A 27,398-nucleotide genomic window follows, 5' to 3' on the forward strand; every position below is an offset into this window, starting at 1 on the left:
CTGAGCACAGACTGAGAGGCCTCGGAACAAAGAAAAAAAAAAGAATGCACAAAGAAAAGAAGACAGATTTTAAAGCCATCATCTATAGGATCTAGGGTTTGGGGTCAGGAATAAACAAGGCAAGTGGGAAAAAAAGAGGAAGTTCAGAGAGTTGGAACTAATTGAGCATCAATAAAGATTTGGCAGGAGAGAGGAGAGAGGGGGAGGAGGGAGGGAGAGAGAGAGAGAGAGAGAGAGAGAGAGAGAGAGAGAGAGAAACGCAGAAAGTAGGAACCTGATGAGAGAGGGAGAAGGGACGAGGGAGAGGGAGAGGGAGAGAGGGAGAGAGAGAGAGGGAGAAAGAGAGGGAGGGAGAGGGCTAGCGAGAGGGAGGGAGAGAGAGGGAGAGAGAGAGAGGGAGAAAGAGAGGGAGGGAGAGGGCTAGCGAGAGGGAGGGAGAGAGAGGGAGAGAGAGAGGGAGAGAGGGAGCGGGAGACTCCGGAGAGGAGACTGGGGAAGGCATCATACAGGCACATTGTATAATGCATGATGGATCCGTTCTATTATTTAACTTTCCCAGAGATGTCACCTACAGAGACATGCTAACCATCAGAGTCAGCATTCATTTACAGTGGGAGAAATAATTAGACTCTCACTTTTTCTGAAGAATAGAGTGAAAGTGTAAACAATGCCTCCCTCCAGGCAAGTGCTTTATCAAGCTGACAGGCGCATTTGAATTTCCGTGGGGGGGGGGGGGGCGGGGCGGGGTCGGTTATTTATGTCTCATTTTAATAGGAAGTCCCAGCCGTGGAGACGGACAGACAGCCGACTTGATCAGGACGGCTGCTTGCGAGTGATCCTCCAATTCAGCGCCCCATGAAAATTCCTGCCACCACACGGGGCCATTCCTCCCGTCCGCCCCCCTACGGGAAAATCAATACCCGTTGCTTTCCATCGCAAACCCTGCTCGCGGTGCCTGAGCTCGGAAGCCGAAGGAGCCTGTCGCCGCGCTCTGGGTGGCTGAGCCCATTAGCTGGGCCTTGATTCTGCCACCCGGAAGGGCCCCGGGGGGCGGGGCAGCACCTCACGGTCTCCTCGGAAGAGCCGCAAGCGGGTTATTGGCAGGTGGACTTCGCTCAGAGTTCAGGACAGAGCCAGGACAGAGATCAACTGCTTCCAAACTTAATGACTCCATTTCAAACGGTTTTATTTTATTTTTTTTTCAACAGGTAAGCATCGGCTAATAATTGGACCATTTAGTAAATAATTCAGTCAAGCACCCATAAACTATACCAGGAATCAATATTTAACCATGTTATCTAGGAAACCTAGAACACGTGTTTTTTTTTTCCAAAAACCTGTGATTTCTACAAAACCTCTCTACCAGGCTTCATCTATTTAAAAAAAAAATCCACAAAAACATAATGTTCAACAGGCAGGATTCCAGTGCATTCCCAGGTATATCTACCTGGACAGATGTCCAGAAAGTTCAAAGCCACCGACCAACTACCTATTCAAGACTCATTGCCAGGGGCTGGAGCGATAGCATAGCGGGGAGGGCGTTGGCCTTGCACACAGCCGACCTGGGTTCGATTCCCAGCATCCCATAGGGCCCCCCGAGCACCGCCAGGAGTGATTCCTGAGTGCAGAGCCAGGAGGAACCCTGTGCACCGCCGGATGTGACCCAAAAAGAAATAAAAAAGACTCATTGGCAGAGTGCTCCCCATTCATGCGTCTTGAGTGGCGCCTCCCCTGGACACGCACCTGCAGGGAGGACGCTGCTTCGATGCGTCTCGGTCTCATTCCAGCATCTCCCAGATCCTGCGTCTGCCGAGCACTTATTAGATCAATGAGTGTTTAACGGAGCCACAATTCACACATTTATTTTTGCCATTGGGGATGTGAGCAGAAACTAGCATCATGGAAAAACCCTAAAACAGGCACAAATGATTCTTAGACACGGAGCTGCCCGTTGCTTAGCTGAGGTCAGTCTGTGAGCACGTGGTCCAGCGGGCTCCACGCCCCGGCCCTGCCCGGGAGAGGCCCACGGATGTCCCCGCCCGGCCCCTCCCCGCACCCCTCTCCTCTCGGAGGGTCCAGGCGGCCTCTGTTCTTCCAAACCCAGCACGCTGAGTTTGGAGATGCCCCAACGGCTGACGTGTCCGCCCTGGGAGTGCCCAGGGCCGAGAGTTCAATTCCCGAGGCTGACTCGTGTGAGGAGCAGGGTGGCGGCAACTTGGCCACTGAGGCCCTGCAGTGCGACCAGCCATCCCCCCAGGCACGCGTGTGCGTGTTCTCTGCCAGCGTGTGAGCACTGAGCCTGGAGGGCAGCCTCCCTGCAAGCATCCAGGCCCCAGGGCACGCCTGCACCCCTCACAGGTAAGGGAGGGGCAAGGGGAGCCCCAGGGCTGAAGGCCTCCTCCCCGCAGCGTCTAACTGGTGGAGCAGTCAGCGGCTGCTTCCACTTCGAGGCCATGATCACGCGTGTCCTTGGGCTTCGCAGTCGGGGAACTCGGCAGATCAGAGTTCTCACTGCGACTCCCCTCGGGGGCGGCTTCCTGAAACCAGGCCTGGTCTGACCCACCCCTGCTCCCCGGCATCAGTGACCGCCATGTGCAGGGGTTCCAGGGACCGTGAGACACAAGTCCGCCGCGTGCCCTGTGCAGCAGGTGTGGGGGCGGCAGGGAGCCAGTCGGTGGGTCCCGCTGCGTGCCCAGGGAGTCCCATGTGAAGGAGGACAGTCTGCGGGGAGAAACGGGGCTTTGAGAGGTCACGTTTGATTGCCGTGATGTGTGGCGTGGGCTGTCGGACCTGTGGCCTCGCGCTGGGGGGAAACTCACTCACTCCTGCCTGAGTGCTCCTGGCGTATTAGTCACTGCAGGGGAGGAGGGCGGTGCCAGGGGCCTCGTTTGACACATCCCGTCCACCCGCACAGCAGCCCAGGGCCAGGACACCAGCTTTATGGGCTCGGGTTCCAGGGCCTCCTCCAACGGTTCCTCAGGTGCCAATAAAGGAAGATCGCTGGGAGGCAGATAAATCCTGGAGGACACACACGCCCTCGGAGGGGCGACGCTGTCCCGTGAGCAACGCAGATACGCTCCCACCCGACTGGCAGGCGTGGCTCCCGAGGGCGACGGTCCACGCGGAGGCCACGGCCAACAACTGGGCAATTAATTATCACGGCTGCTCTGGGCTCCGTGATTGTTTTATGTGTTTAATTTTTGTCTTAACACTCCTGGCGAGTAAGCTTCTTTACTGCACACTTTATCTGTCTTGATATCCCGCCTGGTATTTACAGCAGCGCTGGGCAGAGCAGGACTGGGTGGACAGAATCACCGCCAAGGATATTGGTGGGTGCCGTGATTTTTAAAGCCTTGAGCAGGTCCATGGTTTCGTGACTTCCTACTCGTCTTTGAGTTTTATCGCAATGGCTTGCAGAAATGCCGCCAGCAACCTTGCCCAGCCCAAGCAGTTTCTAGTCTCCTCAAGGTCATGGCCGTCTTGACCCTGGATTCTCAAGAACAGAGCCCTGGGTCAGGGTCAGAGCAGGAGCAGAAGGCGGGGCGGGAGCTGGTGGCCACAGACGGTCTGGATTGGCGGCCACTCTTTGATGGTGACTGTTGAAGACCACTGTCCACTCACTGCCCGGGCCCGGGAAGCAGCTCCCAGACTGTCTTGAGCATCCTGATCTCTGCTTTTTCTGTGGCTGGAAGGACCAATAGTGCCCGGGCCAGCTGGCACGACCGTGGACAGAGCGTGTCTGTGTTCTGACATTAACTGAGCTCTGGAACTCCCACAGTAGGACGAATCACATCCTTGAGCAGTTCTGACATGGGGAAGCCCTCCAGGGTCACACAGAAACCAACTGGACCCAGGCAGGACACGCCCAGCAGGGAAAGCGACTCGGTCACGACTGTGAGCCCAAGCTCCTCGGTAGGACAAGGAGAATTCCAGCCCTGAGTCCTGGGTCAGATACGCGGCAAGATGGAGCAAGCAGGACTGAGTCTGTTGGCACTGCCGGGGCATCACCAGAGGGCAGAAGTTTCCACTTGGTGCTGGGAGCAGGTGAGCACCCAAGGGGCTGGTCAGTGGTCAGCTGCCCACGGCCACAGGTGCCAAGACTGACCCTGCTCACAGGGCGCTTGGGAGTAAAGGTGACCTGGGGACACCGACGTCTGCTTTTGCTTTTTCTACATGTGCACTTCGAGCACTGGGCTTTTAGGTATGAACAGGCGGTCACCTCTAAGTGGACCTCAGGGTTCCCGCTCACTCCTGGGCCTATTTCTCACACAAGAATGTCTCAACGCCCACCGTAGCCATCCCGCCGGACTCCGCGCCAGGCTCTCTCACTCGGGGCACCCAAGACGGGGGCGGGTGAGAGCCCTCCCCACCCCAAGGGACCCAGCCCCGGCAGCCAAAAACCTCCGGAACCAACGCTCAGGGCTGCTCCCCACGCACTCGGGCCGAGCCTCACGCACGAGTGAACCTATTCCTGGACACGTCATAAGACACTCCCTACCCGTTCTCTGTAAGTACCACACCACATTTGATGGGGTTCAGATCGTACGCAACAAATCATAGAGGGAAATAAATAAATATATATACACATATACATGGTTTCAGATGTATACGCAAAAGCTCACATCACTCAACCTTTCACAACACGTCAGTGACATGCTGAAGAATGCCTTAATGGCCCCTGCCAAAATACAGCAATCTTCACGCTGTCTCCTCCATGGATAATTTTTTGTAGCATTTTAAACCGTTTTCCATAACAGACAATACAAAATATACCATTTCGGTTGTGCTTTGGGACAGGGATTAGGGCTTGGGATGGAAACATCCCAAATTTGGCAGTGGGAGGGTGTCACAATGGTGGGATTGGTGCTTGAATATTAATTGTAGTCAGATATAATATAAAATAATATAAAATAAAAGGCACAGTCACAGTCACAGTCCTCCCGTTGTTCATCGATTTGCTCAAGCGGGCCCAGTAACGTCTCCATTGGAGACTTTGTTGTTACTGCATCTGGCATATCGAATATGTCACGGGTAGCCTGCCAGGCTCTGCTGTGCGGGCGAGATACTCTCGGTAGCTTGCTGGGCTCTCCGAGAGGGACGGAGGAATCGAACTTGGGTCGGCCATGTTGGCCGCTTGTAAGGCAAACGCCCTACCGCTGTTCTATCCCTCCAGCCCCATAAAATAAAAAATTTAAAAAATTAAAAAGTTTCAAGATTGAGTGTACCATTCTTCTCTCCCAGAAGGGAGCATAACATGAAGCTCACCATAACTATGCCACCAGACCCCACGCCAGGCTCTCACTTAGAGTACCCCAGAGGGGGAAGGGTGAGACCCCTCTCTGCCCCAAGGGACCCAGCCCCAGCAGCCAAAAACCTCCAGAACGCAACCGCCACTAGGCTCACGGCCACTTCCCACACGCTCGGATGGGCCTCACCCACGTGTGAACGTATTCCTGGACCTCACAGCCTCGATACTTCAAACCACAACCCTACCCATATTCCAAGAATATATATATATATATATATATATCACAAGGCTCAATCTTTAATAGCATGTTAGTGATCTCTTACAGAAGGGCTTTGCGGCTCGCGGGTAAAATACAACAATCTTCACACTCTTTCCTCTAAGGATACTTTTTTGTAGCATTTCCAGCAGTTTTTCATAACAAACAATACAAAATATGTTATTTCTCTTCTGCTTTGGTGAAGGGATTGGGTTTCAGGATGGAAACATCTGAAATACAGTGGTGGGAAGGTGTCATGGTTGAGGGATTGGTGTTTGAACAGTAAATGGAACCAAATATTGTGAACTACTTTATAAAATTTAAAAAAATTAAAAAAGAAAAAAAGATTGAGTGCTCCTGGGAACCACGCCTGCGTTTTCGGTTGCCCATTGTCCACGCCCCTGCGGGAGGTTGCTTGGCTCTGGGGTCTCCATCCATGCTGTGACCCCGCTGGCCCTTCCCGAGACCATCGCTGTCGTGGTTCCTCCGAGGACAGCAGAGGGGGCTTTGCAGGCCCGCAGCTTGTTTGAGCTGCCTCCAACCTGCCCCCTGCAGAAAGCGGGCAGCCCCCTCAGCCCCACTGTGCCAGCTTCCGTGTTTAGTCGTCCTAGGAGATCACACCCAGCAGGGCCTTGGGGACACCCAGCTCAGCCCAATGGAGCTGCTCCCCGGGGCTCAGGGACCACTCGGTTTCAGGTTCGAGACCTAGGACTCGCACTCGCACATGTGCAATCTGTGCTCCAGCCCGCGGGGCGGTCTCCCTGGCCTGCTACGGCTCGAACCTTCCAATGGTTCCCAGGCTGGTCAGCTCCAAACTACCCGACCTCTGCGTTGGCCTTATTCAGTACCACGCGGGAGCTGCTACGGACGAGCTTAGGAACGGAGGCTTCGCACTCAGGCCTGACATCGCCCAGGGAACGGCCGACTTCTTGGAGACAGGACATCCCACATCCTCAGAAGCACGTGTCAGCCGTGGGGCGGGTGGTGGGAGGGTGGTCGTGGGCGCAGAAAGGGGGTCAAGAGCTCAGAGAGACGGTGATTCTAACCCTCCACACAGACACGGGGGTCCTGGAAAATATAACCCCACCGCCTACCCCAAGGAGGCGCAGAGAAATGAACGTGTGATTCAAAGTCATCGTAAAGGCTCCCATCAGAGCAGATCATTGGTAAGAACGAAACTGGTTTAAATGTGGATCGGCTGCGTGCCACTGTAATACGTTCAGCCAAATTCAAAGCAAAGAGGAAATCGGATAAAATAAATAACAAGTCAAATTCACTTATCACTGTAGGATCCAATCGTCTCCACGATGACAAGGGAAATGTCAGCGGTGAAAAGCGACGCTACCAGGCGGGCGGCTGAGCAGCTCGGCCCGTCACAGAGAGATCTCGGCTCCGGTAGCAGATTGCGGCAGTTGCTGGCTGAGCAGGTGACAGAGAAACGTCTCTAAGGCCTCGGGACAAATTCAAAAGATAGGAAGGGCTCTTCAGAATGCATTTATGACAAGATTGAAATGAGAGAGAAAAGAAAAAGACAAAGAGGGTCTTTGTTTGAAGAGGGTTTGTTTACCTTAAACCCAAAACCAACAGGACCAGAAAGAAAACCATAGCTCTGGTTTAAATAAAATAATAATAATAATAATAATAAGAAGAAGAAGAAGAAGAAGAAGAAGAAGAAGAAGGAGAAGAAGAAAGCAATGTTGGTTACCAACCAGACAATTCAAATCTGTCATAAATTATAAAAAAAAAGTCATAAGATGGACAGATTTGTTTCCCATCAAAAATATATTTGATTAAAACAAAGAATATTATCATTGCAGAATAGTGTGTCTTATTGCTCCAGAAAATGAAAGACAACAAATAGGAAAATAGTGTTTTTTAAATAAATAGACTTCAGAAAGGAAAGATTTAGCATGGCAAAAAGATCTAACATAGAAAGAGCTTTGTTTTGTTTTTTGGGATTTTTTTTTGTTTTTTTGGGTCACACCTGGCAATACACAGGGGTAACTCCTGGCTCCCGCACTCAGGAGTTACTCCTGGTGGTGCTTGCGGGACCATATGGGATGCTGGGAATCGAACCCAGACGGCCGCGTGCAAGGTAAAAGCCCTACCGGCTGTGCTATTGCTCCAGCCCCTAGAAAGAGCTTTATTCAAATTTAGACTAGCCAGGAAATACCTGAAAGTGTGCAACGTCTATGAAGAATCTGGAATGCTTCCTTGTAATATCTAAAATAAAGTTGTTACTCCCTGTAAGTGCCTGGAGCAAGGATGCCCGGTTCCAGCCTCGGGCAGAGGGTGCTTCTGGGATGACCATGACAGGCAGCCGTTTGTCTGCTGGTGTTGCTGGGCTGATTCCGGGGGCAGATCTTGGGGCTCACGCGGGACCCGAGCTGGTGACCCTGAGCAGTGACAGTCCCAGGGTTGCATCTCCCTGCCCTGGTCAGATCTGAAGGCCAGAGGAGAATGGACAGAGACTTCGGAGGTGACAGACCCAAGAGGGCCCAACAGTGACCAGTGATGAGGGTCAAGGAGGGACAGTTAAACAGCGGTGACCAGCAGGTCACGGCCAGTGGGGTGCCCAGCCCCACAGGGCCCAGACGCTTGAGTCCCCTGCACGTTTGGGAGAAAAGCAACCAACGGTCCAGAAAGTGACAGATTCCTTCGTGTGCTCCTTAGGGTGTCCCAGACACCCAAAGAACATCCAAGATGCTTTCAAGCTTTCTGTGTTGAGAGAAAACCCATCTATCCTTTACGCGATGGGTTTATCTGTTGGATATTTTGGTTTAGGGGTCAAGCCTAGAGGTGCTTGGGAATTACTCCTGGCTCTGTGCTCAAGGGTCGCTCCCGAGATATTTATGGGACCATTCACAGAGCCAGGAAACCAACCTGGGTCCATGCAGGGCGAGCACCGTTACCCTGGGCTCTCCCCAGCGCCGCACAGCAGGAGAGCTTGGAAGGAAAGACAGGCCGCGGGAAAGCCCAGAGAGGCTGAAATGCCAGGACGAAAGAAGAAACTGGTGCCCGCTCGAGCAAATCGATGAACAACGGGAGGACAGTGCTCCAGTGCCAAAGGCTGGTGGAAAACTGGAGATGTGTTAGCAACACGGGAAAGACTAAAATGAGAAAACGGCGCCTTGCAAACTGCCGGCCCCCGTCCAATCCCCGTAAGGGTCCTGGGCAGCACCAGGAACAGCCCACCTGGTGTGGTCTCAAAGGCAAAAATCAAATGGCCACCTAGGCGAGTGCGCTGTCTGTGTTTTGCTTTTTTGTCCATGCGTCTGCATCTATGCAAATGCATGCATAAATATGTCCATTATTTTTATGAGAGTTTAACAATGGGGGAAATCAGATGGGCTGGTCACGTAATGAGATTTAAAGACGACCGCGGGACTAGAGCTGTTACTGACTGGATTCCACGGGATGTCAAAAGACCGCGTGGCCGCCCACCTACCAGATGGTCAGACTTCTTCATCAAGATCATGAACGATCGGTTTGAGGCCCTTCATGTTCCCGGAGCGAACAGATGCCATTGGGCTACACTAGCACGCGACAGGGACAAATGGAGACGTTACTGGTGCCCGCTCGAGCAAATCGATGACTAACGGGAAGTTAAGTGATTAAGTGAACAATGGCGGATGGGGAACTTATTTGACTTAAATGATAGGAAATAAATTTCATCTAGGTGGATACTTCCAAGCAATAAGTTATTATATTATTATTATTATAAGGGCTCATTGAGGTTTCTCGGGAGTTCAAGATGCCGCTCTGCTTAACGTTCATTGATTTAAAGAAGGCCTTTGATTCTGTTGAGACGGAAGCGGTCATTGAAGCCCTAGCCAATCAGGGCATTCAAGCCCAATACATCAGGATCCTCCGTGAGCTGTATTGCGGATTCACTACCAGGATCTCACCATTCTACAAAGAAGTGATCGTTGATGTCAAGAGGGGTGCGGCAGGGTGATACCATTTCACCGAAACTCTTCAGTGCCACCCTCGAGAACATCATGCGACGACTGGAATGGGAAGGAATGGGAGTGAAGATAGATGGTCGGCAACTACACCACCTCCGCTTTGCTGATGACATTGTTTTAATAACACCAAACATCAGCCAAGCGGCACAAATGTTGGCCGACTTTGACCGTGAGTGTGGAAAGGTAGGACTACAGCTGAATCTTACGAAGACAATGTTTATGAGAAACAGCCTTGTTCCTGACGCCCCATTCGCTCTCAATGGAACGACCATCTCCGAATGCAACAGCTATGTGTACCTAGGTCGAGAGGTCAACATGACAAATGACCTGGCACCCGAGCTGCGCAGGAGGAAGAGAGCGGCTTGGAACGCCTTCAAGAACGTCGAAGAAATAGCTAAGAGGACGAAGAACCTCCGGCTCCGGGCACATCTCTTTGATTCCACTGTTCTTCCTGCATTAACATATGCCTCAGAGACCTGGGCCCTACGCAAACAGGAGGAGAATGCTATTCGGGTCTCCCAAAGAAGAATAGAAAGAGCTATGCTTGGAATATCCCGTTTCACTCAAATGAGAGAAAGAATCCGGAGTTCCGACATCCGTCGACGATCAAGAATCAGGGACGCTGTCTCATTTGCCAAGGTGTCGAAAATCAGATGGGCTGGTCACGTAATGGGATTTAAAGACGACCGCTGGACTAGAGCTGTTACTGACTGGATCCCACGGGATGTCAAAAGACCGCGTGGCCGCCCACCTACCAGATGGTCAGACTTCTTTGTCAAGGTCATGAACGATCGGTTTGAGGCCCTCCATGTTCCCGGAGCGAAGAGATGCCATTGGGCTACACTAGCACGCGACAGGGACAAATGGAGACGTTACTGGCGCCCGCTCGAGCAAATCGACGACTAACGGGAAGTTAAGTGATTAAGTGATTAAGGGCTGGAGTGATAGCACAGCAGGTAGGGCGCTTGCCTTGCACGAGGCCAACCCGGGTTCAATTCCTCCGCCCCTCTCGGAGAGCCCGGCAAGCTCCCAAGAGTTTCCTGCCTGCACAGCTGAGCCTGGCAAGCTCCCCGTGGCGTGTTCGATATGCCAAAACCAGTAACAACAAAACTCACAATGGAGACGCTACTGGTGCCCGCTCGAGCAAATCGATGAACGACGGGAGGACAGTGCTACAGACAACGCTTTAGGTTTTCAAAGAAGCTAAATGACTTTACGCACAGAGAGGATATAGAGAAGTGTCATATGCACAAAAGATGCGGTAAGATAAAAATTCTGGTGGGCCTTGGAAGCCAGGGGTGTTCTTTTTCTCTCCGTGACTCTGGTGTGGCTCCCGTCCTGTTTTCTTTTTTTTCCCCCTGTTTTGTTATTATTCTTTTTTTCTCCTGAGCTGGAACAGGCATCCTGATGCTCTTCGGAAATGCTGAGGGCCTCATTCCGAACGGCCGTTTCGCCCAGTGGGTCTTGAGCGTCTCTGTGGCGTGGGGAAGCGTCTCCGTGGTCTGGAACAGGCATGCGTGTTCCTCCCAATTCCGCACGGTGAGAGCCAGGCCTGGGGGGCTGTGTCTCCCCCGTTCAGCCCTTTCCTGGGGAGCTGCCTCCGACCAGCTACTCATTGCACCGTTTCTTCCCATTTGTAATTTCAAGACATTTTGCTCGGTGGCGGCAGGCAGGGAGCCCGGGTGACCGCTGGTGGTCGGCGAGCAGTGGCCAGCAGGGGCTTGGGGCCAGGCGGGGTGCCAGGCGCTGGGCCCTGGCCCCGAGGTGTGGCCATTGGGGAGACGCGGGGGCCCGGGAAGGCATCTTGGATCCCCGCCAGCCCTTCCGGCGTCTCCCAGCCGCGCTGAGGACCCCGTTGTCTGGAAAGCAGCGCCGGGCATGAGAAATGGCCGCCTGGCTCGCCTCTGGGCACTGCCTGTGTCCGCACTCCAGGCCCGGCTCGCGTTGGCCTAGTTTCAGGGAAATGATTTGCAGAAAACTTTTACGATTTTGCATTTAGCAAAATGAGGTTAAAAAAAAAAAAAGCAACAAGCAAAAGCCGATGCCAAGAGCACTGAGGCTGCCTCCGGAGCGTTGAGGCTCTCGGGCGGGGGCGGCCCTGCTGGCGGCCCCCCATCGAGTTTCTTGAATGCCCCTCCCGCTCCCGGGCAGTTTCCTGCCGCATTAAATATTGTATCTACAGCTGTGCTGCCCCGCGGCCATGAGACCGTCCACTGTGTCATCGCAGGGCAAAGAGCCCCCCGAGAGGAGGACGGGGCGAGGGTGGGTCAGACCCCTGGCCGCCGCCCGGCCGGCTGCTGCCCCCCCCCCCGCCATCACCCACCAGCACAAGCCCCATGCCCACGCCTACCTGCACACCTGGGCCGGGCACCCGCAGGGGACAGGGTAGGCCACGCTCCAGGGCGCAGGGGTCTGTCCACCCTCTGCCCGAGTCTGGGGCCTGTCTCTGCCCACCTCGCCGTCCTCCTGGAGCCGGGTTGCAGCCCTCAACAGCACTGAGGCAGCCTGGGCCTGGCCCTGACCACCCCTGACCACCCCTGACCACCTGCACTCGGCCCCCGGCCACCCCAGACCGCTGCCCCTTGCACCTACGTGGGTGATGGTGTCCCCCACACCCAAGTCTCTCCCGCACCCTGTCCTCCTCAGGAGGCTGCATCCCCGGCCGCCCCCAGACAGCACAGGATGGACCCCTACTGCCTGGGCCACACACACACAAACACACAGCCACACACACTCACACACTCACTCACGAGGCTGCATCCTCGACTGCCCCCAGACAGCACAGGATGGACCCCTACTGCCTGGGTCACACACACACAAACACACAGCCACACACACTCACACACTCACTCACACACACACTCACGCTCATAGCCAGACACTCACACACACTCACACACAGCCACACTCACAAACACTCTCACACACACTCACACACAGCTACACGCACATACACACATACATACACTCACACACAGCCACAAACACACACACACACTCATACAGAGATGCAGACACACTCACACACAATCACATATACAGACTCGCACACAGTTATATACACACTCACAGCTGTACACACATATACACTCACACACATACACACGCACACACAGCCATACACACATACTCACACATGCACACACACAGCCACTCACACATCCACACACTCACACCCACACACATACACACTCACACAGTCACACACATTTTCCTCCTCCCCCTCCTCCTCCACTTCCTCCTCCTCCTCTCCTCTTCCTCCTTCTCCACTTCCCCCTCCTCCTCCCCTCCTCTTCCTCCTCCAATTCCTCCTCCTCTCCTCTTCCTCCTCCTCCTTCTCATCCACTTCCTCCTCCTCCTCTACTTCCTCCTCCTCCACTTCCTCTTCCTCCTTCTCCTCTTCCTCCTCCAACTCCTCCTCCTCCTTCTCCTTTTCCTCCTCTCCTCCTCCTCTTCCTCCTGTCCTCCTCCTCCTCCTCCTCCTCCTCCTCCTCCTCCCCCTCCTCCTCCTCCTCCTCCACCTACGGAGATTCCCGCCCCATCTCCCCCCACCACCACCATCTCTGCATGCCGGCCACAGCGGCTCATCTCTGCGGACTCTGTGAGGGGAGGTGACGGCCCCTCTGCACGGGCTGGACATATTCCGATGTGCAGCATCAAAAAAAAAAAAAAGCCAGTCTTGTTTTTCTTCTCTACCACAGGCCGGTGGTCTGGGCTCAACTTTATGTGTGAGGAAAAATAAAATTTTATCTGCTGCTTGCAGACTAAATAATTCTTTGAAAGACGGGGGTTTATTGATGTGTGAACAGGGCTGGGCTGGGGGAGGGGCCGCGCTGGCCCCCGCCACATCCTTTTAATTAACGGTCTCCTGATTAAAGGCTCCGAGCGGTCCCCAGGCCATTTGAAGAAGCCTAACAGACTCAAGATGTGTGGTAAAGGCGGTGTCTCCTTCCTCACGCCCTGCCCTGGGGGGCTGCTAAAAGCCAGTTAAAGCCGGGGCCACTTCAGCGAGGGTCCCCCTCACAGGGCCCCAAACTAAGGCGAGACTCAGGGCGGCCCAGGCCCTCGGCCCGAGTTTCTCTCACCATCCTGCTCTTCCCAGAACCAAAGGCAAAGCCTGACGTCCACCCCAGCGGTCACTGCGGCTGGCAGAGTCCCGGGAGAAGGGGTCCCCAGTGCAGAGAGTGACCGAAGCCCCCGAGGTCCAGGCTGGAGCTGGCCCCCAGCGGGCCTGGACGTGACGGGCTATGAGGAGGTTTCCCTGCTGAGTGGCCGTGGGGAAGGAAGGTCCTAAAGTATGTGCAGGTTCTGAGAGACGGGAGTGGGGCAGCCCAGGGCGGGTCCCCCTGGCCAGAGACTGGCCCTGCCCAACCTTGCTTGCTGCCCTTGTGGCCCCTGCAGAGTTTAAACCGTCCCTCAAATGGGGGTCCTGGGGCGCGGGCGCAGGGCTGGGTGTCGGGCAGGGCAGGGCCTGCATGGGACCCCCAGCTGAGTTGTTTTCTGGGTGCCAGGGAGGTGCTGGTGCCGTGCCCCCCCTGTCCAGCCGTGAGCTGCCCGCTGCAGGGTGCCCGGCCACAAGCCTCGACTCCAGAAGCTTCCGGGTCTCCTGCTCTGCAGTGGGTGAGGCTGAACCATCCCCTGCCATCTCTGTCTGGGGTCGACACCCGTCCGCTCCCCACCCAGAGCCGTGGGCTCTCCCGTCCGGAGGGTGTCAGCACCCCCGGGTGTCGGCAATTCGCCGGTCCCGCCTGCCTCTCCCGGATGACAGCCCCTTCCCACCTTTCTGCAACAAGTGCTCCCTGCCGGGGTTTGAGGAGCACGGGAGCACAGGGTCAGGGTCCCGGAGGCACGGACCCCGGCTCCTGCTGGGAGACACACTTTGCTCCACCCCGTCTTCCTCCGGGGTCCTCCTCCTGCTGCACCTCCCCTTCATCTCCTCTTCCCACTCTCCTTGCCCTTCCTCCTCCTCCTCCTCCTCCTCCTCTTCCTGCTTCTTCTTTTCCATGTCTTCTTCCTCCCCTTCCTCCTCTCCCCTCCTTCTCTCCTCCAATCTTTTCCTCTTCCTCTTTGTCCTCTTCCTCCTCTTCCTCCTCCTCCTCTTCCTCATTCTCTTCTCCTCCTCCCCATCCTCATCCTCACCCTCATCATCCTCCAAATGATTTTTTTAAAGGGACACTAGCAGTGGGATTTGTGCACACCAAAACCATAACCCTGAACACTGTGGGAAAATGTCTTGACTCCTTGATAGCATGAAAATTGTTCAAAGATATTTGAGCACAAAGAACAAAGACTAGAACGCTGAAATCCCCCCAACCTGCAGTCCAGCCAAAGACAGTTGGGAACGATCCCTCTGGATAAGAACTGCGTGTTGGAAGTAGGAAAAGGAACAAACAGAACCTCTCAGTATCTGCACTGCAAACCGTAAATGGCCGGAGGGAGGGAGGGAGGGAGGGAGGGAGGGAGGGAGGGAGGAAGGAAGGAAGGAAGGAAGGAAGGAAGGAAGGAAGAGAGGGAGGAAGGAAGGAAGGGAGGAAGGAAGGGAGGAACTGAGGGAGGGAGAGAGGGAGGGAGGAAGAAAGGAAGGAAGGGAGGGAGGGAGGGAGGGAGGAAGGAAGGAAGGGAGGGAGGGAGGGAGGGAGGAAGGAAGGAAGGAAGGAAGGGAGGGAGGGAGGAACTGAGGGAGGGAGAGAGGGAGGGAGGAAGGAAGGAAGGAAGGAAGGGAGGGAGGGAGGGAGGGAGGAAGGAAGGGAAAAGGAAGGAGGGAGGGAAGGAAGGAGGGACAGGGGGACAGAGGGAGAGAGAGAGAAGGAAAGTGCCTGCCACAGAGATAGGCTTGGGGGGAGGGCGCCTGGATGCCTTGGTGCTGGGAACCGTGCCCTGGTGAAGGAAGGGATGGGGGTTGGAACATTGTAGCACTGAAAGGCAACCATGAACTTCAGCTTTGTAACTGTGTATCTCATGGTGATTCGATTAAAAAAAAAATCCCAACATGCAATGGAGAGCATTTCCTCCTTCCAACAATGCCAAAGCTACCCCAGAGGAGGACCCGTTTCAGAAAATGGTGCGCATTTGATTTTATCTCTGAACCTTCAGGAAGTTGGGAGTTCCTAAGTGGTCCACAAAGTGCTACCAAGTTGAGCATCAGTGTGACCGGACAACAGAATCTTTAAGAGAGAACGGACAGGAACTGGAGAGTCATTTTAGCGTGTGGTCAGTCTAGGATAGAGAGGAGGAGAGAAGGAGAAGAGAGAGCAGGAGGGAGAGGTGGGCGGCGTGTTTCTGTCTCCGCACGGCGACCTGGGCTTCGAGGATGCTGTGCCCCACCTCGGTCCACTGTCTGGGTTTGCTGGTTTCCTTTATTTCGGCAGGAAAGCCAGGTAGCCCTGCTGAATAACTCATTTCAAGATGGAATGCCAGTTTAATCGAGAACCACCATGTGTCGTCTGAAGTGCCAGACGTGGGCTGGGCCGGACATTTCATTTCAGAGCATTTCGTGGAAGTCGTCTAGAATTCCTGCACTAGGAAAATTTGATCTCGGTCTTCCTTCCCCCGCAAAGCTCTTACGCGCGGGCTTCTCATTTTCATGGCCTGGATTAAAAATCGCCCCATACGCGGACACTTTATAATATGCTTAATTTCCTTTTATTAAGTTGACGAATGCAAAAGCAGAGAACACACTCACAGACTGATGAGAATTTAGGATTATTGCCTTTTGTGATTTTTCATATTGTCCCTGAATATAATCTGTCATTTGTTCAAAGACAGCTGTGGATGTTTTTCAAAGCGTTCTGGCCATTTCATTTTTTGGATCGGGAAAAGGTCACTTTCAGTAGTCAGAAAAGACATCATTCTAATAAACTAATTTGCCTACATGCAAATTTTGTCATTTTTGCCTCATTAACTATTTATCATGGAGTAAAAAAATATATATTCATGAAGGGGCAGCGCTCAGCCTGATGGAACTGGCACTAATATTTTGCAACTCTAATGATTTTTTGCATTCTTAATTAGATAGCATAAGGTTGATATGATTAGGTCAGGATGTAGTGTTTTTCATTAAAATACATTTCAGAAGCTGTATTCATAATCTGCCCTTGCAATTAAATAATGAGCCCATGAATTTAATATTATCGACCCAATTATTATCCCATGCAAACGTATACCTTTAATAAATTTGTGCCGTAGGACCTTCATTAGCAAGGGAAGAAATGATATTTCTAGGTACGTAGATGGAGCGGCCCTGGTTCCACTTCGATGCGTTGCAGGAAGCAGAGCTTTACTCCTTAGGAAACGACCCCTTTAAACTAGGCTATCGAGGGGGCCGGAGCGATAGCACAGCGGGGAGGGCGTTGGCCTTGCACGCGGCCGACCCAGGTTCGATTCCCGGCATCCCATAGGGTCCCCTGAGCACCGCCAGGAGTAGTTCCTGAGTGCAGAGCCAGGAGTGACCCCAGTGCATGGCCGGGTGCGACCCCAAAACAAAACAAAATAAAATAGGCCGTTGAAGCCCATCAAGGGCTGAGCTGTCGGCAGGAGACAGCAGAGGGAGAGGGTGCGACCCCAGGCCCCCACAGCCGCAGAGGGAAGGGTGAGTCCGGGACCTGTGCACTGTGTGGAGTCGGTTACTCCTGGGTCTCTGCAGGGGCCGTGGGCAGGGCGGCGAGGGGTGCCGCCTCTCGGCTCTGTTTGCTACAACTCGTGCCCCCACACACACCCGGCCCTGCCGTCGCAGTGCTGGAGGCTGTCATGCTCTGGGAAGCTCCACCCCGGGTGTGGTGACTGCTCCGTGCCTGGTGCATTTCCTTGGTTTATTTGGTTTGGCGAGGGGCACGTCTGGCAGGGTGCTCAGGGTCACTCCTGGCTCTGTGCTCAGGGCTGACTCCTGGCTCTGTGCTCAGGGTCACTCCAGGCTCTCTGCTCAGGGCTGATTCCTGGAGATGCTTCAGGGACTCTGTATTTTTGGGAGGAGGGGAGTACACCCGGTGATGCTCAGGGGTTCCTCCTGGCTCTGCACTCAGGAATCACTCCTGGCGGTGCTCGGGGGGCCCTATGGGATGCTGGGAATCGAACCCGGGTCAGTCCCATCTGTGCAAGGCAAATGCCCTCCCTGCTGTGCTACTGTTCAGGCCCCCAGACCCAACCCGGCTCTGCCCCACATGGAGCAAGCCGCCTCCCCGGGGCTACTGTCACTCGTCCCCACGGCCCTTTGAGAAGCTCTCCTGCAACCTCCAACGGGCATTCGAGTTGGGCACTGAGGACAAAGCTGAACCCAGGGGATGGACAGAGCCCGCTCAAGAGCTTCTCCTTCCTCTGGGGACCCCGCCAGGAGGGCGGGGAGGGGGGGCGAGGGGAGGGAGGCCGGGTGAGAGCAGGCGGGTGGTGTCCAGGGAGGGGTGAAGGCAGAAGCAGGGGGCACTTGGGGGACGAAGGCCAATGGCCGAGGGACCCTTCAGCCTGGGGGGAGGTGGGGCCAGGGAAGTGCTCACCCGTTTTGCCCCGTCTCTCTAGCCCTTCACGTTTTAAGGGGAAGAAGGAGCGGGTCAGGGTTGGGGGGGGGCCTTTGGCTAAAGCCCCCCGGATTGCCCAGAGGAGGGGCCGGGTCGGCCTCCCGGGCTGCTGCTCCAGCAGGTGGGAGACATGAGAGGCAGAAAGTGGAGAGAAAGAGAGGGCGCCCCCGGGAGCGTGAGGGCGCTCAAGCCCCTCCCTGCTATGTGCGTCCCAGAGTCACGCCCCCCACACTGCGCCCTTCACACCCCTTACTACACCCCTGCTGTGGCCCTTAGATCCCTTCCTGTGGCCCTCACCCCACTCGCACCCCTTGCTCTGCCCCTTCCTGCACCTCCAGTTCCGTTTCAGCACAGGCCTGGCATGCCTGTGTGCCAGGAGGGGTTGGGGGCTCCCGTAGCTGCCCCCGAGTCCCCCTCCCCAGTGCTGGGCTGACTCCGTCCTCGCCCACGGCTGGCACTGCCCAGCCAGCAGACCTATGTGACGGCTCCGCCCTCCAGCCCCGAGGGCCGTTCTTACGAAGGATGAGTTTGTGTCAAGGTCTCCGTCCTGCCCTGCCCGTGAGTGCTGGAGCCGCCGACCCTTGTCCTGTGACCCGCTGGAGGGGGACGCGGCATTGGGCGGCTCAAACCACATGAGTGATGCTGGACCCAACCCACGCGGACAGGAAAGAGAGGGCCCAGGGGTCACCGGTCAGAGGTAGGGTCCCTGGGCCAGGCCCCCGAGTCAGGACCGAGGGGGGTTCCCAAGGGGAAGGGCCGGGTGGAAACCAGGTGGGCTCTGGAGATGGAGGGAATGACCGCCAGCCTCCTCCCCCCCCCCACCCGACCTGGTCTCACTGTGCTCTAGGGACTCCGAGCCTGATGCTCCCAGGACAGTACTTGCTCCAGCAGGGCTGGAAGGTGTCTCAGTCAGGCTCAGACTCCAGGACAACCACGGGGCACGGGGTGGCCACAGGAGTCAGAGAGGGGCCGACCCTTCCTGTGTGCCCACACACCATTGCTGAGCACACACACACACTTTGCTGCATACACACACACACACACACCCTCTGCTATATTCACACACACATACCTTCTGCTGCATACACACACACACACAGACACACAGACACACACACACACACTCTGCCACACCGGAGTGTTGACTCCTGGCATGCAAGTCTGGTTCCGTCTCCGTGGGAAGGAGCTGGAGACCAGGACAGGGGTCCCCACTGAGGCATCTTGGTCCCCCCAGACACGTGTCAGCCCTAATCAGAAGGTCGCAGCCCGTCTGTGCCCACGCAGGGCTCCTTAGAAGGGCTCGTGCCCATCTGTGCCCACGGCAGGCTCCTCTCTGGCCTAGATGAGAGGATGAAGCACCCAGACAGGGGTGGCCAGAGCAGCCCGGATCGTCACACCACAGGACCCTCCACACGCACAGGGGGGCCCGAGTCCCCAGGCTGATGTGACACGCAGGGGACCGGTGTGACCACAGGAAGAGAAAGAAGCCAGCGGGCGCTGGGCCAGCCCAGGCGGAGAGTCCAGGCAGATCCCCCTCATGCGTGGCGCCTAGGGGAGCACTCTGGGGTGGGGTGGGGGGAGCACTGCTAACGGTCGCAACCCTACGTGCCAGACAGAGTCCTGCCGGTCCCGGTAGAGGCGCAGAGTGAGGGCGGGAGAGGGAGGATGGAGGGGGCCCTGGGCTGTGAGTGGGGGTCCCGGGCGCGCTGGTCACCTTGCATGCCAGCACTGCTGCTGGACGGGAGAGCCTGAGCTGTCTTTGATCTAATTGACTCTTAGGCAGCAGCGTATTCACATCCCTGACCGTGACAGACTCACACACGGCACGTCCAGCACTGCCGACCCCCCACCAGAGTCGCCTCTCTCCAGCACGGTCCCCGGGACCCTCCCCGTCCGTCTCCCCACTGTCCCTGCATCCTCCTCCCCCTCCCCTTACCCCCCACCCCTGCAGGGAGAGGCGCCTGATCTCCTGATGAAGACCCGTTTTCGGCGCCTTTGGGCATTGGCTTCCTTACTTTTTTCTTTGCCTGCTTCCCCCAGTCTCTGGCAACCCAGGGGTCGCGGCCACAGACCACCTCGGCGGCGTCAGATGATCTCCCCATCGGGGTCAGATAACCTCCTCATCGGCCACCCTCCAGAACTCACGGCTGCTTCTCCGGGAAGGGAGCATAAAATGAGGCCCCCATAACCATGCCTCCGGACTCCACGCCAGGCTGTCTTCACTCGGGGTGCCCCAGAGGGAGGCGGGTGGGAGCCCTCCCCGCCCCAAGGGACCCAGCGCCAGCAGCCGACCTCCACTACCCAACCGCTGCCACGCTCCAGGCCGCTTTCCACACGCTCACGCCGGGCCTCACAGATGAGTGAACCTGTTCCTGGACACATCATAAGACACTCCCTACCCGTTCTTCATAACTGCCACACCATATTTGATGGGGTTCAGACAGTAGGCAACAAATCAATGAGGGAAATTATATATATATGAATGGTCACGGTCCTCCCGTTGTTCATCGATTTGCTTGAGCAGGCCCAGTAACGTCTCCATTGTGGGACTTGTTGTTACTGTGTTTGGCATATCGGATACATCACGGATAGCTTGCCAGGCTCTGCCGTGCGGGCGAGATACTCTCAGTAGCTTGCCGGACTCTCCAAGAGGGGCAGAGGAATCAAACTTGGGTTGGTCATGTTGGCTGCGTGTAAGGCAAACGCCCTACCCGCTGTGCTATCGCTCCAGATATATATATATATATATATCTGACTGGGAATATCTGTAAAGGCAATTAGAGGTCTCCCCAAAAGCCTACATGCCTACATCCCTCTTGGAGAGCCCAGCAAACTACTGAGAGTATCCCGCCCACATGGCAGAGCCTGGCAAGCTCCCCGTGACATATTCAATATGCCAAACACAGTAACAATGATGGTTCTCATTCCCCTGACCCTGAAAGAGCCCCCAGTACACCATCGGGCTACACGAGCACGTGACAGGGACGAATGGAGACGTTACTGGTGCCTGCTCGAGCAAACTGATGAACAGCGGAATGACAGTGACAGTGACTGTTTCTCAGACATGGAAAAGATCGTCCTTTGTCTGTCCCTGTAAGTCACTGCGTACAGCGTGTCACACTGGGCCATCCACGTGGCAGAGACCTGCCAGGGCCCCGTGCTCCTGGAGCCGGCTAGTTTCCCACCGGGTGGATGCGCCACTGTTTCTCCATCCAGTCACCTGTTCCCGGACTCGCGTAGTTTCCAGATTTGGGGTGTTGTACAGTCGCAATGAAATAGGTTTGCGAATGTCTTTTCTGCCTAAAGCGAAGTTGCTGAGTCACAGGGGAGCTCGATCCCTAGTTTCCTGAGACGTCTCCACCCGGTTCTCCATAAAGTCGCCGGTTGACACTCCCGCCGGCAGTGAGTGGGGGTCCCTGTCCCCACACCTACACCAACACTGGTGGGTTTTGCTCTTGGAGACGTGTGCCAGTCCAGCAATGAGGCGACATCACCTTGTTGATTTACATTTTCCTGAGAAGTGATGCAGTGTTTTGTGTAGACCTTTTGGACACCGTTTCTCTTATTTCAGGAAGTTTCTGTTCCTCAGCGCTCCCCCCTCCCCATTTAAATAATTCACCCGATGGGGCTGGAGCGATAGCACGGCGGGTAGGGCGTTTGCCTTACACACGGCCAACCTGTGTTCAATTCCCAGCATCCCATAGGGTCCCCTGAGCATTGCCAGGAGTAATTCCTGAGTGCAGAGCCAGGAGGAACCCCTGTGCATCGCCGGGTGTGACCCAAAAAGCAAAAATAAACAAATAATTCGCCCAAGTGGCCTGGATAAATCCAGCCTAAAAGCCTAGATCCAGCAAGCCCGTCCACTCAGGAACCACAGAGATGTCAGCTCCACGGCCAGTGTGGCTTCCTTCTTCCCCGTGAGAAAGTCCTACAGCAGTACCAGGTCAGATTCGAGAGGCGTCCGTGGAAACAGAACTGTGATTTGAATCACTCACGTCCGTCGGTTCTGATTCTCCCCCGATGAAGAGCGGGATCTTTACAAGATCGTCTGAAAACATAAACTCTGCTAGGGCCAGAATCTCTCTCTGGAAGAGGACGGGCTTGAAAGGGAAATATGAACACTTACAGCTTCCCTTTACTTCTTTGTGTTATATATATATTTTTTCTCTAATCCAGAAGCCAAGAAACTGTTGAAGCTCTGCCCCGAGGTGGTGGTTTGGGCTAATTGACGGGCCTTGCTCCCTTGATCTTTTTTTACCACTGAAGTTCTGGGGTGTGTGTTTGGCCCTATCTATTGTTAAGCTCTTGAAAGTGCACTGGGCGGTGGAGAGATTGGGATCGCCTATAAAAAGAAAATGACAGTTAATGGCCCGAGGAAGGGGCGGGCGGTGTTCTCGACTGACGTCCCGGTTTGTGTGGCCGCGAATGATGGTCCCCGATTCTCACATCGCGTCTATTTGAAGTGAAGGTCATCCATATGTTTTTGATTCATCGACACTTAATTTGTTAGCATCCCTTTGCTGGCGCAGCCTTTTCATCTTTTTTATAAGCTTATTTTCCTCAGACACAGGAAATCAAGTTTTTCTAAGAGTAAACAAACTTAAACTCCCAGAGACAGGCGAGTGTTTGGCTTGTCACAAAGCACCGATTAGCTTTGAACTTCTCCTGTGCTCAAGGATGCAAATTTCCTCTACCGAGCTCCCGAGGTTCAGACTCTTGTAATTAACCGAGACACAATATTAAGCTTTCTGGTTTATTATTTTCCGAAATTTCCCACTCTCTGGCTCCCATTTATCTTCATGATAAAACAGCCCCACTACTGACATATTAATGAAGAAGCCATTAATGATAGTTATTTAATTGCCATCTTGTTATTTGTTCTTATCAATAATGTAGGAGCTGCGTAGCCTTCGATAATTATGTGGTAGGAAATGGAATTCTGCTTAAAACATTCAACAATGCCCTTTTTCTTTTTTCCCTTTTGGAAATGTAGCGCTCTTTATCAGGAAGAACACAAGTCAAACACTTATTATTTTTTTGGCTTCTTGGGTCACACCCAATGATGTTCAGGGGTTCCTCCTGGCTCTGCACTCAGGAATTGCTCCTGGCGGTGCTCGGGGGACCCTATGGGATGCTGGGAATCGAACCCGGGTTGGCCGCCTGCAAGGGAAATGCCCTACCCGCTGTGCTATCGCTCCAACCCTCCTCTGTTTCATTTTATTGTATTATTATTATTATTATTATTATTTTTTGCTTTTTGGGTCACACCCGGCGACGCACAGGGGTCATTCCTGGCTCATGCACTCAGGAATTGCTCCTGGCGGTGCTCGGGGGACCCTATGGGATGCTGGGAATCGAACCCGGGTTGGCTGTGTGGAAGGCAAAGCCCTCCCCGCTGTGCTATCGCTCCGGCCCCCAAATGCTTTCATTGCTCAAGGCCCTCTAAGAACACAAGATCCCCAGTGTGACCTGCTTCAGACCCCAGCCCTGGGCGAACACACTGATAAATGAGCATCGCGATCAATTAATCCGATTCACCCCAATCGGCCAGGACTTGCTCAGAGAGGCCTTGACAGCTTCAGGCCAACACTTCCTCGTGGCTAGGCAGAGAGGATCTTAAAAGGAACTGAAATTCAGGTGATACTTCTCTAGGAGTGAGCCGAGGCCGTGAGCGGCTGTGGTCGGGGTCCAACTCCAAGCCAGGCACTCTGAGGCTGGTCACTGGTCCTCCAAGCAGACGGACGTGGTGGGGACAAGTGTCACTTTGTGGGTGGCAGAGACGCGCTTAGATGCTGAGCCTGGTTCCCTCATCCACCATCCCCCGCCCCCATTTTTTATTGACCATTTATTCTGCTGTTCCTGCTTTATTGGGGCGGAAACAGTTTCTCATCCTTTCAACCCCCCACCCTGGGAGGCGGGTGGCAGGGGAGGGTATGACTGGCCTAGTGAGCCTAGCGAGTGGTCAGTGGGGGGACAGGGGCACGGAGGGGTGAGTCTCGCAGTGCTCCCCTGAGGAGCTCCTAGCTGCCTGCGGTGGGTCTTTCAGAAGAGGCTCAAGAACAAACTACGCCCCTTAGGGAAGGTCACCCAAGCCCGTGCAACAGTGCTTGGGGAGTGGGTGCATCCCGTGGGCAGGGCAGTCTGAAGGCAGTCTGGGCAGGAGACGCTTGGGTGTGACCTCCCTGGGTTCCAGAACCGCTGACCCCACCCCAGCTCACAGGCCTGGGACAATGTCCCCCGAGGAGTATTTTCTGTTTTTGTAGCTGGGGTGGAGGAAGAACATCGTGCAAAAGGTGTCAGTAGTGCTCGGAGCTTTCTGTCACCGTCCCTGTCCTCCCGTTGTCCATCGATTTGCTCGAGCGGGCCCAGTACCATCTCCATTGTGGTGCTCGTTACTGTGTTTGGCGTCTCAAATACGTCACGTCACGGGGAGCTTGCCAGGCTTTGCCGTGCGGGCGAGATACTCTCGGTAGCTTACTGGGCTCGCTCTTAAAAAGGAGAAAGGAATCGGGCCCCTTCAGACCCCCGTGCCAGCACCACGGCCCCTGCCCACCCCGCAAGCTCCCCTGGGAAAGACAGGGGCGCGGGCTCCAGGCAGTTGGGGACCCTCCCGGACTGGCTTGAGCCCCGCTTCGGTCTGCCGCAGGAAGGGTCAGTCCGGCTTCTGGCTGGGGAGAGACAGTCCAGGGCAGCCCATCCTAGGGCTGGGGGCCACCACCGGCTTCATGGGGTCTCTTAAGGCCCCCCGGCGGTCAGTGGCTCCAACAAGCCCGGGCGCCCCGACTCTCCAAGTTTCACTGGAAGCTTCTCTCCATCCCGACTTCCTCTTCACAGCGGCCACTTGGCTTCCGGGGTCAGCGGTGACAGCAGGGGCTGTGGTGGGGCCTGGGGATGTCGTAGGACACAGCTGAGCTGCTGTCACCGTCCCTGCCGCATCCAGGGCAGGTGCCAGGGACACGCCGGCCGCGACACTTGCTCCTTACCGGACTGCAGGCCCTTGGCCCCTCTCTGGCCAGCTGCCGCCGAGGCCGTCGTCCCCCGGCCTGTCCCGTGGACCCTGACCCGTTCGCCCCCGCCCTCGAGCTGTGTGCTTATTTCAATCTCTTAATGCCAAAACGATGACTCTGGTGGGGTTGAGTGTCTCTGAGGGGGATAAACAGATCCCACAAATAACCCAGTTTCATCCCAAGGTTGCTTTTGAATCCTTGATTTTTCACATTGGGCCGACAGGAGCAAGCAGTTTGCTTTTTTTTTTCCATGTGTATTAACATTTTTATTATTTCTTCCAATGTTTGTTAAGGCACTCTGCGTCACAATCCCATTAATAAAAGGGTTTCATGCAGTAAACAGCCTATTTTTACCTGTAGGATGAAACAAGCAGGCCGAGATTGTTTCCTGTTAAAAGAAAAAAAAATGTAATGAGTTCTCCAATTTTCTTTTTGAATTTCCGTGATGCCATGTATCAGTTGAGTCTCTCTTTGACTTTCGCTTTGTGAGTCTGGCCAACAGGTCGTCCGTCATCCTCTTCATTCTTTTCGAGAACCAGCTCTTGGTCTCCTCGATCTTTTGTATTTTCTTTTGGGTTTCTGCTTTGTTTGTTTTCCCTAATTTTTATTATTTCCTTCCTCCCGCTGACTTTGGCCTTTGCTCCCTGTTCCCTCCTCAGATCTACGAGCTGTGGGGCTTAATTATCCATCTGAGCTGCTGGCTTCCTGGTATAAGTCCGCGTTGCTATGTGGGGCCTTTCAGCAGGACCCGTTGGCTGTGCGCTGATCGACAATGTTTTCATTCTCATTTGCTTCCAGAAACATCTTTTAGTTCTTCTTCGATTGACCCAACAGTTATCAATAGCTCGTTTAGTGCCCAAATGTTTGAGATTTTCCCAGATTTGTTTTGGTTAAACCTCTTTGGTTCTGTGGCCATGGAACACATGTCATATAAACCCAACCTTCATGACTTTACATGGGTCGTGTCTCAGCGTGCGACCCATTCTGGAATGTTCTAAGTGTCCTGGAGAAGAATTTCTGCTCAGTTTTGGGGGGGACGACAGAGCCCCCTCTGGCCTCTTGCCCACCCTCTTCTCTTGTCAGACTCAGTTCTGCAGGCCGACTCTCAGGGCCTGTGATAACAGTCTGATTTCATGCCTTTAACATATGAAATACAACGTGCAAGCCTACTTTCAGTGTGTGTAGGGGCTGGGTTGGGGCCAGACCCGGCTCTGCTCAGGGATCAGCCCTGGCAGGACTCAGGGGCTCTAGAAGGTGACACGATTAACTGCTGTTCTCTCGGTGCCATGCCGGAGGGGAGCCACTGCCATAAACGCAGGCAAACCCGCTACTTCACCAGGATGGGACAGCGCCAGAAGCCAGCACAGGTGCCAACACAGCATGGGCTGACACTTGGCCACCACTCTTGTTGGCATCACCGCCAGCAAGAAGGGGGTCACTAAGCGCCCAGGCCCAGAAAAGGAGCACCAAGGGGCCGGACGGAGCCCACAGGACCCACGAAGGAGACTGGGGCAAGAGAGAAGCCCCGTACCCCCACCAAGAAGCAAGGCAGGAAGCGTCTCTCCTCCTCTTCCTCGGGAAGAAGCTGACAAGCCCAGAACGCGGGGAAAGGGCGCCACCGGCTTCTTTCATCCTCAGAGCCCTGCGTGGCGTGCTCAGGACAGGATGCCACGCCAGCCGGGGTTTCTATGGGAAAACAAGAGCCCCCGACCCCCGACCCCACACCTTGGCGGCTGTCGAGTCACGTCTCCTCGTTCCAACTGAGAAGAACAAGCCAGGGACAGCTGAGGCCAGGGCAGGGCGACCAGCGGGGACCTCGAGCTCCGGAGGGAGACGCAGCCGTGGGAGCGAGCCAAGGTGGCCCCGCGTCCCGCCACCCACCCCCGCGTCCTGCCACTCACCTGCCTCCTCTCCCCGAGCACCCCCCTCCACTGCTCGGCCCGTTTCACGATGCGACTCAGCTCCTGGTTGGAAATCTCCAGGTCATGCGGCACGAAGAACGCCGCCTCCTCGCTGTGGGTGCGCTGGAAGGCGTCCGCGACCGGGGAGTCGGCGCTCCATCTGGGAAGGGACAGCGGCCGTCAGAAACGCTCCGCCCCCAGATGGCGTTGGCTCTTTCTCCTCTTTTATCTCTGCTGTCTTGAACCCTAGGCACCTGGTCTCGATCACGTTCGCGTTTAGGGTTTCGATGTAACGAGTCCCCACACTCCGTCCCCACCAAAGGGCCCGAGACTCCACCACGCGCCCTAGGACATTTCTAGCCCCATCTTCACCCGAGACGTGAAACAATTTGCCTCATCAATACCCATTTCTCTTCGTTTGTTCGTCCTGTTTCTTTTACAGAAACGATTTGACGGAGGGGCGGGAGAAATAGCACAGCGGGGAGGGCGGTGTCTTGCATTTGGTCAACAT

The sequence above is a fragment of the Sorex fumeus genome, unplaced genomic scaffold (genome assembly GCF_029834395.1).
Source record: "Sorex fumeus unplaced genomic scaffold, SorFum_2.1 ptg000218l, whole genome shotgun sequence".
Taxonomy (NCBI): domain Eukaryota; kingdom Metazoa; phylum Chordata; class Mammalia; order Eulipotyphla; family Soricidae; genus Sorex; species Sorex fumeus.